This window comes from Pollicipes pollicipes, unplaced genomic scaffold, assembly GCF_011947565.3.
Source record: "Pollicipes pollicipes isolate AB1234 unplaced genomic scaffold, Ppol_2.1 Scaffold_4295;HRSCAF=5057_pilon_pilon_pilon, whole genome shotgun sequence".
Classification (NCBI taxonomy): Eukaryota; Metazoa; Arthropoda; class Thecostraca; order Pollicipedomorpha; family Pollicipedidae; genus Pollicipes; species Pollicipes pollicipes.
The window spans coordinates 358,170-375,982 of NW_023596461.1; positions in this window are offsets into that span (position 1 = coordinate 358,170).

The window sequence follows — 17,813 nt, forward strand, 5'->3', positions numbered from 1 at the left end:
AGAACAGAGAGGAGGGGAGAGTGAGGAAGATGAGAGAGAGTTGAGGAGAGGCGAGAAGAGAGAGGAGGATAGGAGAGACAGAGAGAGAGAGAGAGAGTCGAGAGAGAGAGAGGAGAGAGAGAGGAGAGAGAGAGAGAGAGAAAGAGGGAGAGATAGAGAGAGAGAAGCAAGCAGTACGGTGGGGCCGTGATCGAAATCATTACAACTTGAGAGACATATTGTTCACAAAATTTGAAATCATTGGGGCTTTTAAAGAACTGTTTCATATTTGTATGCGGCTGTGAACTGAGATACCAATTTTGAAGAGCAGTCAGTTCAGAACCACACCCTTTTAGCCACTTCAGCCCTCTTTCTTCTGGGCTTGAGGCCCGCGAATTTCTGCAGACTTTTTCGCGTATACTATCTGAAGGCCAACCAGACATGCATACCGCAATACAAACGTCACGCAAATACCGCCACTCCAGTGGCCATGTAGTGCTCAATGTCAAGGAAAGCATAATCATCGAGTTGTTCATGTCTGACGCACGTCAGCACTCTTCGTGACAGCGATGGCCGCCGGTTGCTTTCAACCAGTGTAGTGCGTCGAGTGCATGTTTCTAACACGAATGACGTATTGTGCTACGTAATTCAGGACTTTGAGGTGTAATGTGCGCTGTTGATGAAAATAAAATGAGAATCATAGATAATACATCACTTTTGCTATTGCTTCGATAAAGACGTGTAGCCGAAATATTAACCCACCTATATCTCCATTATGATGGTTTTTCTCCGAGGAATAATGCTATTCCTACTGTCTCCTCTATATGAATAATGTTATTCGCGAATGCACCGAACAACTTACGTAGGAATGTGAATCGAATACCTTAAGATTGGCGCCATAATCGGGAGTGCGAATTAAGTCAATAATAGCCGTTGTCAGGTTAAATAAATGCACCAAAAAGGGTTTTTTAAACGTTTTCATTAAGCACCTCCCAAGTTTTAGTATCTCCTAAACGCCCTGACAAAGGAACTGTATTCATGTAATGCAATTGACACGTAATAGGTAAACCGCGATAACAAAATAGTGTCCAAAAAGAGTAGGTTTGTAATATAAAACGAGACTCTTCTTAGACATCTCTTCAGCACACGTCTTCAGTTTACCAAAATTATATGTAAATACTAGGGGTGGCAATCGACAACATGAATCGGTCGAGGGCGCTGAATACGGCTGTTGCTGTTGCCATTGCTATTTAAACTGGTGCTGTGTGGAGTAAGGCGGGCTTTGAGGATCATTTCATTCAAGGATCATTCATCTTGGACCATGTTAAGGTATGTGAGCATTGTAATCCCTATTTGTACTGTAAGCAGGCTCTGTGTGTGCTATAAGTAAGCACTGTAAGTACTACATCCTTACGGCCAGGCGCTTTTCAAAGACATAAGAGTTTGTTTTGTCGTGTTTGCGCCAAAGAGACCAGCAAACATTTCTCATAAGTTTTGAAAAGTTTAATAGAAAGTGATATGGCATCAGAGCTGTGCATAAAAATATGGTACTGATTATAGCCGGCTAACCGCACATTTATCAAATTAGGCGTGTTTATAAACATGCTCTTAAATCTCCGCGAAGCATTTCCAGCCGCATCCCGCTGATAAAAGAAGTGTGATTAGACAAGAAATGATAAAAAGGTTTTAAAAGCTAAGCACCCTATTTCTTTGTGAAAACGGCTATTATGAAATAATTGGCAAACTAATAAGAAAATCGCGAGATAGGGGTAAATCGCGAATACATCAAGATATTCGGTTTCAATAAACACGCACCAGCAAACATCCCCACCTGTCGGCGAGTTGAAATATGCAGGTTTGTCCGTCCGATACAGTGGCAAAAAAGACGCTCCATGTCGTAATCATACAATGATACATTAAGAAATCCAAACTGAACGGTAACATTTTATTGCCTAGAACAATCTTTTAGGCTTAAAAGGAATGCTCCACATATAAAGATATTGAAGCGCAAACATCATACGTGATAAAATAAGCCCACTTGAAACTATTTGTACACTCTTAAACCGAAGAGATCGCTTAAAACAACAAGATATCTCCACTTAGGCGATATGCTCTGCATTACGTCACTGTTTGATTGCGTCATGGAAGGCATGGAGGACGCTGAGGTTCTGCCAAACCGACCGTGCGAAATTGCCACCCTAGCTCTCACATGTAGTACTTCAGTCTCATGAGAAGTGGCCTTTGCGGTGCTGGTGGTGATTGCGGAACCGAATATTGTCATGCGTCTGTGTTTTGACCCTTTCTCGTGGTATTATTGCGAATTTATCTATGAGGTTTAGACGCATGCTTCTATTTACATACTCGGCTATGTCGCTATTTTAAATTCTTTAATAAAAACCTTATTTCCGTAATAAGTAGGAACCATGCCCAACTTCCTGCATTATGTAGCACAAAACGTGAATCGCAAGTGACGTTTGTACAACTTGCACAACATTGATTGGAAGCCAGTTGACGTCCGTTATGTTTGGAAATCGAGCTAACGAACGCCAGATATGAACGACTCGACGATTATATTTCTCTTGGCCTTGAAAGCCGCATGACGAATGGGGTGGCAAGATTTGTATGACGTATCTACGGTGCTATGGATGCCTGAATGACCTTGAAATGGTCTTCGCGAAAAAGCCTACCTATCTTTCCTGGCCTGTGGCTCAGAAACCGTAGGGTTTCAGGTCTTAAGAAGGGCAGGGCTGTGAGATGCGCCGAATGATCTTTAAGATGACTGTTTGAATCAAAAGCCCCCAAGAGCTAAAAGTAAGTTTATGCCATCATATCTAATGCTTGCATCAGTATTTCAAGTGTCAAACATTCCCTTAAAGGAAATTTTGACACATCCACACTAGTCCCAACCACGGGGAGCCACATACCAATGATATTTAGTGTACTTTTTAGAAATATCGATCCACGATATCAGCTCCCAGTTTACAAAGTGATTTCGAATTCATGGACATGTCCGAATTTATCGCACAAGCATGCACAACCGTTGGATCCATTGACGGTTCGGGGGCTGGGGTTATATTCCACATTTTCTTCCTCGCACGTAACCGTCTTCTCTGTTATGGTAAAATGTGGGCGGCCAGACAAGAAAAGTTATCTTAGCTTCATCTTCCAGCCTGCTCCCGTTCTCGTCGCCGCAAGCAAAGTGCTTGTGGCATCTAAGAAACGCCGCAAGAATGCGCTATGTTGTCCGAGAAAGGAAACCAAGCATATTGGTCCCGGGACAAGAATAAGACACCTCGATTTGATCGGGGCCAGTTTAAGCACATGTCCAGACCGTGTGTAGAACGAATACGCAATACGTATGCGCCTATAGCTGGGCCGGCTGGTACTCTGACAATGTTTGTCCTTACACCCCTCACTAGGACCGCAGTCAGGGGAAGGCAGCTCAGGGAGCACATGCCCTAACTAGGGCATGTGCTCTGCAAGGGCCTAACTAGGGCTTAACATCCCGAGGGCGCTTCAAGCCGCTTCGGACCTACGACCTACGTCAAAACCGGCAATCAAGGGCCCGCTTTGAGCATTCAAAGGGCTATGCATGCCACATCCCGACAGGTGATACGCTCGTAGCCGTCACCTCCTCTCCGCCGCGTGCGTTCGACCTTCAGAACAGCGTCAGTTCTCCGACTGACACCGCCCCACATCCCTCGGCATGTTTACCGCACAGTCGCGTCGTCCCCGGTGACAGCTGGCCGCCGGCCGGTGACGGTGGCGGAGCGCGGTCCGCTCCCCGCCGCTGGCTCCTCCCCCCGCCTCCCGCCAGACTCGCGGCGGCGGTCCCGCGGCGAAGGCCGGGGGAGGGAGGCGGGGTTCGACGGTCATCACGATTGGACGCACTACGCCTGTCGTGTTGCGTGGGGCAAGCAATCCCGAAAAAACGTACCCGTTCCCCCGCTCCCCAATCGTCAGCGACTGACGCCGCCCCTGCGCCTTATGACCTCCGAAAGCCGGCCTCGCAGCGCCGCCAGCTGATGGTCGCAGGGGACGCTCGGTCGCCACTTGGCACCCATTCGGCACCGGGTGGCCGTGCGTCGGATCAGCGGGCCGCGAGGCCGTGCCGGCGGCGCGAACGCCCTGCCGCGCCCGGGGACGAGCCGGCGAATCAGACTTGGAGCCCGCCAGACGAGCGAGCCGTGTTCAGAGGTGGGGAGGGAGGGCAAGCAGCTGGGGACTTGCGATAGTACAGCCCGCACGCTGACAGGCGGCAACAGCCAACGGCGGTGTAACGTGCTGTGGTGGCACTTTTAAGCTACCTTTTCGCCGCACTACAAACCTCCTGCCGGTGCTCGAGACATTTGGTGGTGGTGTGCTCGGCTGGGTACGATGCGGTCTAATTCAAACACAATTTGGGCGGAGGTCATGTCATGAATGTCGTCGGCAGTCGCCTTCGAGGTGGCTGGGGACAAATGTCGAACTCTGGACCCATGACCCACGACCCATGTCACCCGCGACATGTGGACCTTGAATACGTTTGAAATGCGCTTCGGCGCGCTGGAAGAGAATCAAAGGAGAACGCTGTGGTTTCATGCCAGGACGGGTTTGACACATTTGAAACGGCGGAGATCTTAAGCTGGGCATTCTCATCCGGCTAATCCTGGGCTGATGGGGTCTTAAACTGCCCGCGGTCACGGCTAGGGTACGCGCCGCACGCTTAAACCGCGGAAATGGACCATCCAGATGCGGATTTTCTTGTCGCTTTACTGTTTTCTTTCCTCACATGGCCGAAGCCAGCGAGTATCGTCGCCAAGAGGCGCGCGCCTGCCGGAGATCGACGTTTCATTTCCGGCTCAAGTTTTTAGCAGTTCCACTGACGCACGCGCTGCGGCGGTGCTGATCATCTCGCAGCTGAATGCGGTGATTAGTGACCTAACGTAAAGCCGAAGGAGTGGGTTGGGAGGGGGGGGGGGGGGCTCCACCAATGTGGAAGCCAGCGACCTGGAGATCTTCGCATGCAGATGGGAAAGAAAGGAACCATGCACCCCCCTCCCCCCCCATTTGCCATGAAATATGATCTACGGCCATGATAAACCGTGACATGAATACTCAGAAACCCGACATCAAGTTGCGCTTATAGCGCAGGCTCTTATCCCTCTGTCGCTGCTACATTTGTGGAAAACAATTTATTTGGCTGTCTCCGACGGCCGCATGCCACGTCATGCGCAGCCCCCGCCATAATGTGACTGCTCCACGTGCTGCGAAAGGGCCCCACAAATGCCAGTAAAGCATTTGCATCGAATCACGCCGCCGGTGGTAGTTCGGAAAGTGGTCCCGTTATACACAAATCAGACGAGTGCTTTACAACTGCTGGTACGCGACGCATGATGTAGCCGCATGATGAAAAAGGATATAGCTGCATGGCAACTAATAGGAGTACGCTTCCTTTTTGCATTTTCCACACATTGTTGGATCTCATTCGTCCGATATGCTTGGTAATGCCACTTCTCTAAAATTCTGAATAGCTCAGAATTTCGATTTGAAGGACCCGCTGTGGTGGGAGAAATTCCATCGAACTCACTGTTCACTGCAATGAAAGCAACACTTTCATTTCGCTTGGTTTTTCCAACCTGCGAGTTCAGTAAGTTTGCAATGCAATGACTCGTAAAAATGTCTGTGTAATAGCTGTTACAAAAGCTTGAAACATTCCATTTAGAGAAAGCAATTTACAAATGTGAGACTATTACCCCGCCAATCCAACGCAACGTTATACCTACTATGACTCTGATTTCTCCCTCCCCAATGGCGTTTTGCACAATGGCTCTGGTTTTAGGAGGCAGAGCACCTGAAGCGCACTTTGGTTTTGGGAGACAGAGTATCACATGGTCTGTAGTGACGCTCTGGTTCAAACGCACCGGCACTGGGTCTGGGACGCAGTGGCGCATTTTAACCAACGCGCTCCTCGGCAAGTGCCTTTCGCCGCCCGCTACGCCTATCACCAACGTTTATTTGCGCTGATGACATTAATATCAGTAGAGGTGTCACTTTTAAAGCCCATAATGTGCGGCTTAAACACGTCAAAAATGATGCCTTTAGTACGTATATACGTAACTGGTACGTAAGGGGCAACGAGGGCCTTAGCAGATTCTGCAGTTGTCGTGACTGCAGTTGTCGCCACTAGGACTACACTCTGGGACTACCAAGAAAGAAAGAAAAGTAGTACAGCGTCAAAAGGTTGACAGCTGAAGCTTATCTAGAAAATAAATCCAATTCATCTCCTCATTACACATTGATGGCGCGGCAGTGGCACTACCCAGTGCTATTGTTAGAAGCAACCGGTCCTGATATCTCACCAGAAAATGTTTTTGAAATGTGGCCCAAACGTGAAACACACCCTTTAACATACTGCGAAAGCGCAAAGGCTTCATATTTCAGCAATGTATTCGTAGTGGTGTGTGGGCGCAGATCTGGCGATAAATAATCGGCATGCCGTGCTACATGCACCCAGAGCCCGTCACCCAGTACATACAGTACCTCTGAGCGAGCACTCGTGAGTCAACTTTGTGTCACGCAATCTGCAAACAGTACGACGAGGTGACTTGTTTCATGTCATTCATTACAAGCTGTTTCTTTTGGAAGTAATCGTAGCTTTGGAGATGTACATATCCCATGTTGTCAAAAAGAGCAACCCCATCATTGTTCCGCGTGTATAACATCGATCAAATAAAAACCGTTATATAAAAACCTCATGCCCAAGGCTCGTAAACTTCTCATCTAGTTCCATGACTTCCATCATCTTCTGTTCTGCCTCTCAGCATGGGTTAGAAATGCAGCATGTCACCTCAACCGAGAACAAGAGGCTTGGAACAAGGAGCAACTTTGGGGCCAGGATCGTCACCGATGCTCGTCTGCGATATTCGACAGCGGCGACTGTTCAAGCGCTGGGCTGGCGCTGTGTCGGTGACCTTGTCACCCGCCGTGACGGCCTCTCTGTACTTGGGGCCCTTAATGATTCGCGGGCGCCGGTGGTGGTCTGGTCTCTGTTCACTCCACGCACCGCTGCATGCCGGCGCGTCACCCGGCGGCAGTGGCGGACGCCCTTGATCTGTCAGCTCTTCGCCTGTCGGTGACACGCAGGGCTTTTCTGTGCCTCGCGGCCTCATCCTGGAGCCGCCTGCCACCGACCGACACCGCTTCTCGCACTAGCGAGCAGTTTCGCGCCAGGCTAGAGGATTTAGACGGTCCCGTTGTGCAGTCATTGATTGTTTGCCGTTGTGTGGCACGTGTTGATGATTGATAGTTTGATTTATTATTTTGTTTTTGACGACGTTGCGTGAGCGACAAGATGATTGATGACGTGGGAATGTTGTCGCGTTGTTGTGATGTTTTAATATTGCATTCATCCTTCTATTGCATTTGCACGGAATCAAACCATGAGCCGTTCGTTGGAATGGTTGGTGAATGCAATGAGCTGGGATCCCGTATGGCCCGTCGCGGTCCTTTGTCATGCCTATCCGCGCCTGACTGAGCATCTCCAGCTGGTCGCCGCCCGTGTTGGTCGTGCGACCCACCCCGCGATCTTCAAGCATATGAAAGCGCAGGGTTGTAAAGGGAGCGCTCCACACTTGTGTGGGATTTTGAACTGGAATTGCCAGCTTGAAAATCATTCGGTGCAGTTCAGATTACTGTCCTTTTTAAGACCTAAACCCCTGTAGTTTCCGAACTATACGTGCGTGAATATGGGCAGAGTATCTGAGACTATTTCAAGGTCACCCAGGCATTTATGACGCCATATTAACGTCTCTCAACTCCTGCCATTCCATAAACCATGCAGCGATCAAGGCCAATACAAATATAACTGCCGAGTCGCTCATGCCTGGCGTCTGGTTTTTGTGTTCCAGATACAACGGTCGTCAACTGGCCTTCAATCAATATTGTGCAAGATACGATGACGTAATCGAACAGTGACGCGGTCAGATTTTTTACTAAGCGGAGAAATTGTGTTTTCCAGAGCAGTCTCTTACATCTAAAAGTATTACAGTGGTCATAAGTGATTTTATTTCACCTTATCTGATCTTTCCTTCAAAACCTTCAAATATGCAACATTCCCTTAAAGGTAAAACAAGAGCATTGTTGTTTTGTCTTTCGAAAACGCACCACATTTGCGACCTGCCCAGGCACTCCCCATCCACTTACGAGGACGTGTCCTGGTTGGACGAGGCGCCGGCGCAGCGTCGAGCCTGATGGCATTATGCGATGTCGGGATGACAACATTGCACGCGTTTCGTCGCATGAGGGGGCAGACGACTGACACTGTCGTGCGCACTCGCTGCTTCCTCGGCCGCACCGCTGGTGAGATCGAGCCGTGCACCTCTCGCGGGCTCTTGAAACTCTGGGCCGGTGCGGCGGCGCGCTCTGACAGCAATGTTCAAATGTCTGCGAGCATCTCACCTGCCTGGTTTGCCGTTGACTCTCGTGCGCCGCTAGCTCCCGCCGCTGTTCCTCGCCGCCGGCGCCCGGACTCGTGTCAGCGTCGGATGCGTTGGCACGCTTCGCCTCCCTCCTGCTCCTGTTGGGCCTACAGAGGTGGCCCAGTGGCACCCTCCGTCCCCAGCCGCTGCAGCCAGCGGAACGGCCGACAACTCGGGCACACCATGCCTTCCTGGTGGTGCCGTGGTCACGTGGCTTTGGTCACCCGTGCGCTCTTTCTGCTGTGGCTGTTGTATATTGCAATGCATGTGGGGACATGTCAGGTGCCGTCAGGCCCTGTTGAGTATTACTGTGGTGCTAGGTAGTTGACCACAGCTGTGCACTACACACGTGCACTACACAACCCACAACTGATGCACTACACATGAAATCAAACCGTAGATGTAGAACCGTGAGTACAGGCATCTCGCTACCCCTCGGCCGCATGTTAGGGTTCACATGGGGAACATGGGTAACATGGGTTGGGGAAAACCCCAACGGCGATCAACGACTCCGGCCAATTTCACCCAGGGATCGTTGAGCTGACGTCTGTCACAGGGTTGGTAAAGTCACAGGAATTACTTGAGAAAGTACGAAACACTGAAAGCACTGCATGGTCCATAAACGCATGCAACACGTAAAAATCGTCGTTCAGCGTCACTGTCGATTTACGTAAAAAGAACTGAATCACTAGCAATCTTTATGTTTTTTTAGGGATTTGGAGATTTAATGGCTCTATGTTCATGACTTCTGCGGTGCACGAGTGGACATATATTTCAAATAACTAGGTATTTCCCCTAACTACACGTTTATATCCTGATGTCCTAAAATGTATCGTCTTTGCAACCAACTGTGAGACAAAAGATACGTTCTTGAAAGCCCTGATGCCCATACGACGTGTCCAACATTCATTTGATTGGGGAGAGAAGCCGCAGTGGCGCCGAGATGACTCGAGAAACTTTCCTATGCACAAATCGGATATATTTATTTATTTAGAGAGAGAGAGAGAGGGGGAGGAAGAGGGAGAGGGAGGCAGAGAGAGAAGCTTTGACACTTTTCAACGTATGTTAAAGCCTTTTTATTACCAATTCAGGACGAACCAGCTCCACCCATGCACTGCGCATACACCGCGCTCCCTGACGACACACTCGGTTGATATTTCGAGCCCTTGCCCGCTCAACAGAGCGGATGTTAACATTTCGAGCCCTCTCCGGCTCAGCAGAGCGGATGTCATATTCAGTTGGCATATTGAGCTGATCGTTATTCCAGGTACGAATTCCGGACGAGCGTGTCACGGGCGCGGTCAGAGCCTCAGAGCAGCCCAGCACTGACCGGCCCCGGCAGCCGTCGGTGCTCTTTGGCGCGAGCTCGCCGCAGTTTATCGTACAGAGTGCGTGCACACCGCCGTTTTACTGCCGGGCTGTTAAGATTTCCGGCTTCTCACGAATGAAAAGCTCGGGCCGGGAAAGCGGCTGCATTTAAGTGGGGCTCTGTTGATGCGGAGCTCTGCGTCTTAAGCGGAGGACAATAGATGAGCGTAGCATAATTCAAGGTTAGGAATAATGCAGAGACACTTCATTTGACAGTTCAGTATGCAGGCTGTTACTTATGTACTGTGTCGTATCACATCACCGATGTCCAAGTTCCAGTTCCTCAACACCACAAGACAAACTCAATTTTATGAGAATGTGGATCGTGCACACCGGGTTCATTCAACACCGCCCATGGTGGCGGGCAAAACCTTCCCATCGGGTTTGCAGTGATGCATTGCTGCGCCCACTCCGCGCTACTGGTGCTTGGTTGAGATAAGCCTGAGCTCGAGTAATGGGCGGAGTTAAGCCTGAATTTAAGTAAAGCACAACAACACTGCGCAGCCACTTATGGCAATCGTAGAGAGTGCCGTTGCCTTCAGAGAGTGCCGAGAGTGCCGTTTTTGCTACCGTTCCCTGGAAGCCTAGGAAATACTAGCAGTATCAAGCATGGAAAGTCGTTCATGGCATTTTAAGGGCTGGACCTGTGTTTTACCGACAGAGAAAATTGCCCTCAGACCTTACAGTGACCTGAGTGCCCAGCACAAATGAACGAAATCAGGCGAAATCGGCCCACAACCCACGATTTCCCGTAAGCCAGTCATGTGATCCATGACCACTCGTGAGTCCGGCTGTTGGTCTGCAGCGCTGTTATGACAGCCCGCAGTCGGTTGCGCGATATCAAAGTGCGATACAGAATTACAGAGTTACTTTAGGTTATAAGAATAGGACCGTGGCCTGAGAAATATGGATGCACCTTGCATGGACTGCTTTCAGGGGCGCAGCCAATATTTTATTGTGGGATGTGGAAAGGGGCCTTATGAGAACACGTCATGCTAGCAAACTCCCTGCCAGGAGCCATCCATGGTGAAAATGACAAACGCGGACACAAAGTGATCCCGTACCCCTCTTCCTCGTCTGCGCCTGTGACTATCTTTGCGGTCAGGAGCACAGGATTGAATTTTCGAGGAGCCTTATAGGCTGTCAGATACTTTCGTATGTTGTTAAAATATATTTGGATGCCCCAGTTCAAGGTTTAACATTTTATGGACGTGTAAGCGATCAGCCAGGAAGCCAGCGAAATTCATGTGCTATCGGGATACACACCCAAATGTAACAGTTCCACACACCCAAATGTAACAGTTTCACGCACCCAAATGTAACAGTTCCACACACCCAAATGTAACAGTTCCACACACCCAAATGTAACAGTTCCACACCCCAAATGTAACAGTTTCCACACACCCAAATGTAACAGTTCCACACACCCAAATGTAACCGTTTTCACACACCCAAATGTAACAGTTCCACACACCCAAATGTAACAGTTCCACACACCCAAATGTAACAGTTCCACACACCCAAATGTAACAGTTCCACTCACCCAAATGTAACAGTTCCACACACCCAAATGCAACAGTTCCACACACCCAAATGTAACAGTTCCACACACCCAAATGTAACAGTTCCACACACCCAAATGTAACAGTTCCACACACCCAAATGTAACAGTTTCACGCACCCAAATGTAACAGTTCCACACACTCAAATGTAACAGTTCCACACACCCAAATGTAACAGTTCCACACACCCAAATGTAGCAGTTCCACACACCCAAATAACAGTTTCACACACCCAAATGTAACAGTTTCACACACCCAAATGTAACAGTTTCACACACCCAAATGTAACAGTTTCACACACCCAAATGTAACAGTTCACACACCCAAATGTAACAGTTTCACACACACCCAAATGTAACAGTTTCACACACCCAAATGTAACAGTTTCACACACCCAAATGTAACAGTTTCACACACCCAAATGTAACAGTTCCACACACCCAAATGTAACAGTTTCACACACCCAAATGTAACAGTTTCACACACCCAAATGTAACAGTTTCACACACCCAAATGTAACAGTTTCACACACCCAAATGTAACAGTTTCACACACCCAAATGTAACAGTTTCACACACCCAAATGTAACAGTTTCACACACCCAAATGTAACACATTTCTGCGTCGGGCTGGGCGACACAGGCCTCTCCCACAAAGCCGACCGATTTGCGAGAGTGCAACACTCACCTTCTGCAATGTCCCACAGTTAATTACCTGCCAGTGGTCCAGTATTCAGCTGTCGGTGGAAATAGTAGCGGCTAGATAGACGAGCTGATCTGTATCCAATGCTCGTCCCGCACGTGGCGGAGCTCTTTCTGGCCGAGGTGGTAGTTCTGGGCCCGATGAACCAAGACACGTACCAGGGCCCCATCCTGCAGATCCAAGCGCTGTTCCAGAGTTCACTCGCTCTGCAGCATTGTCCGTCTGGAATTTTATCCGCCGAATTGGACGTGGGCCCGTCACTGCGGGGCCACTGGGAGTGTGCGCTGACCTTTGAGTGCTGAGCAAATCAACCAACGGTTGGGAATGACGTGCGACACCAATGATGTCTAACTATTCTGTAGCATTCGTTATGTATATTTCGTCGTAATTAACCTAACCATGTCTCCAGGACATCTTGCATCAGTGCCGTGCTAACGCTGATAGCCGCAGGAAACATACAGCGTTAAGTGTTGCCGTGAAGAAAGGCGTAACTTGCTTAAGCCTGCTATGAAATAATTTACCTCAGTTTCTTTGAATTCCGGTTCGTATTAAAGGCTGCTTCACGCTGTGTGATTGGTACTGGACTAAGCTACAGTGCCTTCGGCGTTGTTTATGCGACTGGGCCTAAACAACCTGAGCCCAATATAGCCTAGTTTGGCCCAGTTAAGCCTTACAGTGCGACGTACTGTTCGGTGCTCACTTCAAATGCCAGTTGCAGCAATAGCTGGCCCGAACTAGTGAAATACGCGCATAATTACTAAGCGCGCCGAACTTCTTCGATGCAGATTCACTGATGACGGCACGGCCGCACACGCTCCAGCGCTGGGTGGCGTCGCAAGTCGCGGAAACCTCAGCTCGTGTCGATGCGCTGGATCTGACGACTGGACGGATTAAAACCAGCTGGGCTCGACAGCTGCGCCAGAACATTTGCTCCAACAGCCTGTAATAACTGCCACCGCTCTGTCGCGGTCCGGGCGGCACCGGAGTTCGACAGCCACCGCCGACCACCAATCTCCATGTCCCGACTCGAGGTCGCTTAGCCGGATGGTGATTTTTCAGCCGGGAGCGAACACAGCCCAGTTACCCAGTCGGCTATTCTAAGATCGCCAATGCGAGCTTATGAGGCTGTGAAAAATAACGCGCCATGAAGCACCGTCAGTCGTCTGTCCCGGCCGAGAATAGCCGCGGAGGCCGGTCCGTGCGCGCGGGGTCAGGCCGGTGACCCCGTTCGCACACCTCGGCCGCACCTCCGCGCAGCAGACGCGATGGGTCGTTTGGGATGCCGGGAGTCGGCTCCGCACGCCGGCAGCCCTCGTCGACGTGCTGGGATATGCGGACCCACACAGAGGCGCACAGTTTCTGAGAAGCCTGCAAACGTCGGCCCGCTCTGAACGGCTCCCCTGTGTCTCAGTCCGCTGAAGACGGCCCCCGGCGATGGGCAGTGGGTCAAGACGTAACGTGCTGCCATTCTCGACAGCCAGCGCTTGGTGGGTCACGTTTCCTGCATAGTAGGTAGTACTTGGCCTGATTTGTGACCGGTTTTGAATGAGAGCAGCGAGTTGGCTGTCGTAACGCGTTTGCCGCAACCTCTGGGCGGCGAACACGTTGAAAAAAGTTTGACGGAAAAATAGTTTCCTGATCATTGAATTGAAGACGAATGTTCGGAGCCCTCCTCTCTCTACCGAAGCTCCTCCTCTCCTGGCTTATTTCAAAATCTTGTGAGATCGTGTTCTACCTCGTGAACTAGTCAAGGCATTGACACCTTACAAATAATAACACAAAATATTGCTGGCCTATGTTTAGGCTGCGCTCTCAATGCTTTCATATGACATCACGCCCTGCGTGAGGCCGCTGGATGACCACAGCAAATGTGTGGCCTTGCTATTACCGCATTTCAACAAACTACACTTAGCATATAGTCACCCGCCATCCATGATAAAGCGAACGGGAGTACTCGGCCTCAAAGCTCCGCGGGTTTGAGGATCATACGGTGGCTCCCATTACATTCCCTTGCAAGACAGGACATAACGCACGTCGTGGCACTGCCAGGTAAGGAATGGCAGACGTTTTTTAAAGATTTAATCCGAACCTTTTGAATGGATGGATTTCTGGGATCAGAGCTCACGCTAAGCAGTGCTTGTTGTGTGAGCCCTGACCTCTGCCATACGATCGCGCTATTCCAGGTCAACGGCAGAATTTGGTGGCGAAAGCCTAACGTACCGCAATGCTCGGCACGGCACGTTCTGCCCTCTGACGTCAGCTGACATTTAGCGCGGCCGCTGCCACCAGCCAAAGGCCATATCTGTCAAGGGCAAATAGCGAGCGCCTAAAGCGACTCGAACCCACCCCGCCACGGGTGGGTGAATCGGAAGGCAGGCGCTCTAACCAACTGAGTTACTGGGACGAATATCATTAAAAGCAAAGTGAAGTTTCCAACAGAACATCAAGACCATAAAAATGTCCCTTATATAATATCGATAAATCAAAATGTATCAAATATCATGCATAACACAAAAGTAAAAAAATCACATTTGTGCTTGTAAGCAACGCAAATACGAAGAGGCAAAACCAATTCGAAAGCAACCTAGGTTGAATGTTGGCATGGATGGCCCTGTACCCGCTTTGGCCATTTCCTCGTTATGCGTCATTTTTGCACTTGTATTTGCACTCGGTCACCGATGCCATTATAGGATTTTACCGCAAGTGATCTCACTCATGCGACCAACGTGTGGCCTCGCTACCATGAACTACCACCATAGCCAGTGATGACTAAACGTTGGTAACGTTTGGCGAGATTGTGCTATCGCGTTTTGGTCACACACACGACTATTACAACACATTGGCTTCCAACAGCGTGTGATGTAGGATTGCTCCACTGGTTATAACGTTTGTATCCCGTGTTGACCCCCACAGTCATGAATGATGCACTGCGCGTTAGCGTCTAAAGTTTCTGCCGTCATGACAAGCAACCGCGAAAGAATTCACAACCTCTGAACAGAAATTACCTAAATCGTATCTTATCTGCCAGGATCGTGACATGCACCCACCGCTGCACGCGCCTCCGCTGCGACATGCACCCTGCATCGAACGTCTCCGTGATGAACTTCGGTACATCCTTCAGCACCCTGCATCGGACGTCTCCGTGATGACCTTCGGTACATCCTTCAGCACCCTGCATCGGACGTCTCCGTGATGACCGTCGGTACACCCTTCAGTACCCTGCATCGACGTCTCCGTGATGAACTTCGTACATCCTTCAGCACCCTGCATCGGACGTCTCCGTGATGACCTTCGGTACAAATCTTCAGGCACCCTGCATCGGACGTCTCCGTGATGACCGTCGATAACACTGTTTCATTAACCTGCATCGACATCCGCGTGATGACCGTCGGTACATCCTTCAGCCCTGCATCGGACGTCTCCGTGATGACCGTCGATACACTGTTCATTAACCTGCATCGGACATCCTCGTGATGACCGTCGGTACATCGTCAGCACCCTGCATCGACGTCTCCGTGATGACCGTCGTACACCTGTTCATGTAACCCTGCATCGGACATCCTCGTGATGACCGTCGGTACATCCTTCAAGCACCCTGCATCGGACGTCTCCGTGATGACCTTCGGTTACATCCTTCAGCACCCTGCATCGGACGTCTCCGTGATGACGTCGGTACACTCGTCAGTACCTGGCATCCGGACGTCTCCGTGATGACCGTCGTACATTTCAGTACCCTGCATCGGACGTCTCCGTCATGACCGTCGGTACACCCTTCAGTACCCTGCATCGGACGTCTCCGTGATGACGTCGGTACACTGTTCAGTACCCTGCATCGGACGTCTCCGTCATGACCGTCGGTACACTGTTCAGTACCCTGTATCGGACGTCTCCGTCATGACCGTCGGTACACTGTTCAGTACCCTGTATCGGACGTCTCCGTCATGACCTTCGGTACATCCTTCAGTACCCTGCATCGGACGTCTCCGTGATGACCTTCGGTACATCCTTCAGTACCCTGCATCGGACGTCTCCGTGATGACCGTCGGTACACTGGTCAGTACCCTGCATCGGACGTCTCCGTGATGACCGTCGGTACACTGGTCAGCGTTCCAGCAGCCTGGACGGCCCACCACACCGCCCTACAGCATTTGTTCGGTCATCAGGACCATTTCTCAGCATCCGGCCACTCCGGGACGACCGCGGACGAAGGGGCAGGGGGTGGGGGTGGCAGCGGCTGTCGTCCCCAATCGATGACGTCATTTGTAGGCTGCGACAAAGGGCCAGTCGAGATCTCGATCCAGCTCTATCGTACCTCTGATCGACTGCGCTCAGCTGGCCTTGATCTGCATCGCTCGTCCACAAGCGGCATAAATTATCGGCGCCGTGGTCGTTGGTCGTTAGTTCCGATTGATTTTGTCGACTGTCTGACTGCGAGCGATACCGAAATAAAGACAGATTACCGCTTTGAATATGATTTGCTTCGGGCGTTTCTTTTCATCTCTGATGACAAAATCCGAACCGAACAACTTCTCGTTGATTGGAGGCTGCAGAGTGAATGCGGCAGCGATGTCTTCAGATGCGTCTCGAGGCGTGCGCTCCCATTGTGGCCGGCCAACAGTCGTCCGAGTGTGGCGGCGGCCCTGAGCTCTGCCGCGAGCGTGGAGGCCGCCACGCCGCAGCACCGAGCCGCATCGACTCCGGCAGCGCCGCATTACCGGGGGAACATCCAGCGCGTATCGACCCTGCGCCCGCTGCCGGCTCCCCGTCTCCGGCCAGCGCTAATCACCAACCCATTGGCGGCAATCTGCCCCCCAGTGCACCGGCTGCTGGGAGCGTGCCGGCCATCTGATTGACATCGGCCGTTGCCGCTCGGCGCCGCGCCGCCCGCCGCCTCCTCCGGACGCCCGCCTATCGGCAGCGATCGCAGCGATGCTCCGTTAACCAGCGCGACTCGGGCGGCGCGCGGCCGTGGCCGAATTTGGCCGACTCGGCGGCGCACTGCCCCATTTGTGCGAGCCGTAACAGGCGGCTCTAAAACCTCCCCGACCCACTCACCAACAGATTGCCGCCGGTCTTCAACTTGTTCGGTCAGGACAAAGCCCGGCCGGTTCCGCCGGCTCCGGCCAGGTGAAATTCGCCAAGCGCCCGCCAGGTGGTGCTGCGACGCGGCCAAATTAATCGAGACATCCGCTCGAGAGCCCGGGACGACGTTCTTTGAAAATTCAGGCTGTGTGGCACTGTATGGGAATTGTGTGCGGCCTTGACACGAAGGCGTCCCGAAGCGTTCGCATCACGTACGACTGGAAAAGACCAAGTGGGAAACGAAAGGACCAGGTCAGGTCAGAGGGCAGAGGAACATGCAGCGTAAAGCGTCAGGTAACGCCTTCATTCCATCACGGCTTTTGCCAGTCAGCCTAACCGTCTGACCTCCGCTGAGTTTATCACCTCTCCCCCTTCAGTGTCCGCCACTTCGGCGTAACGCTGATGAATAAATTATACGGCCCCTTTTACGGACGTCGTAAAGTTAACAACGGCTTGGATCATCGCCCGGTATTTTGCTTCGTCTTGCGGCCAAATTGTTCTGTAAAAATGTAAGCCGTTCTTGTGGCCTATTTTTATTGATACACCGTTTACGAGCCAAAGGAGGAAAATGTCGGGACACATGAAATCTGGTCTATGGCCGGGAAACTCCACTATCCAGTCTGTCATAAAACTGGACGCTGGGTGACAAAAAATTCGCCGTC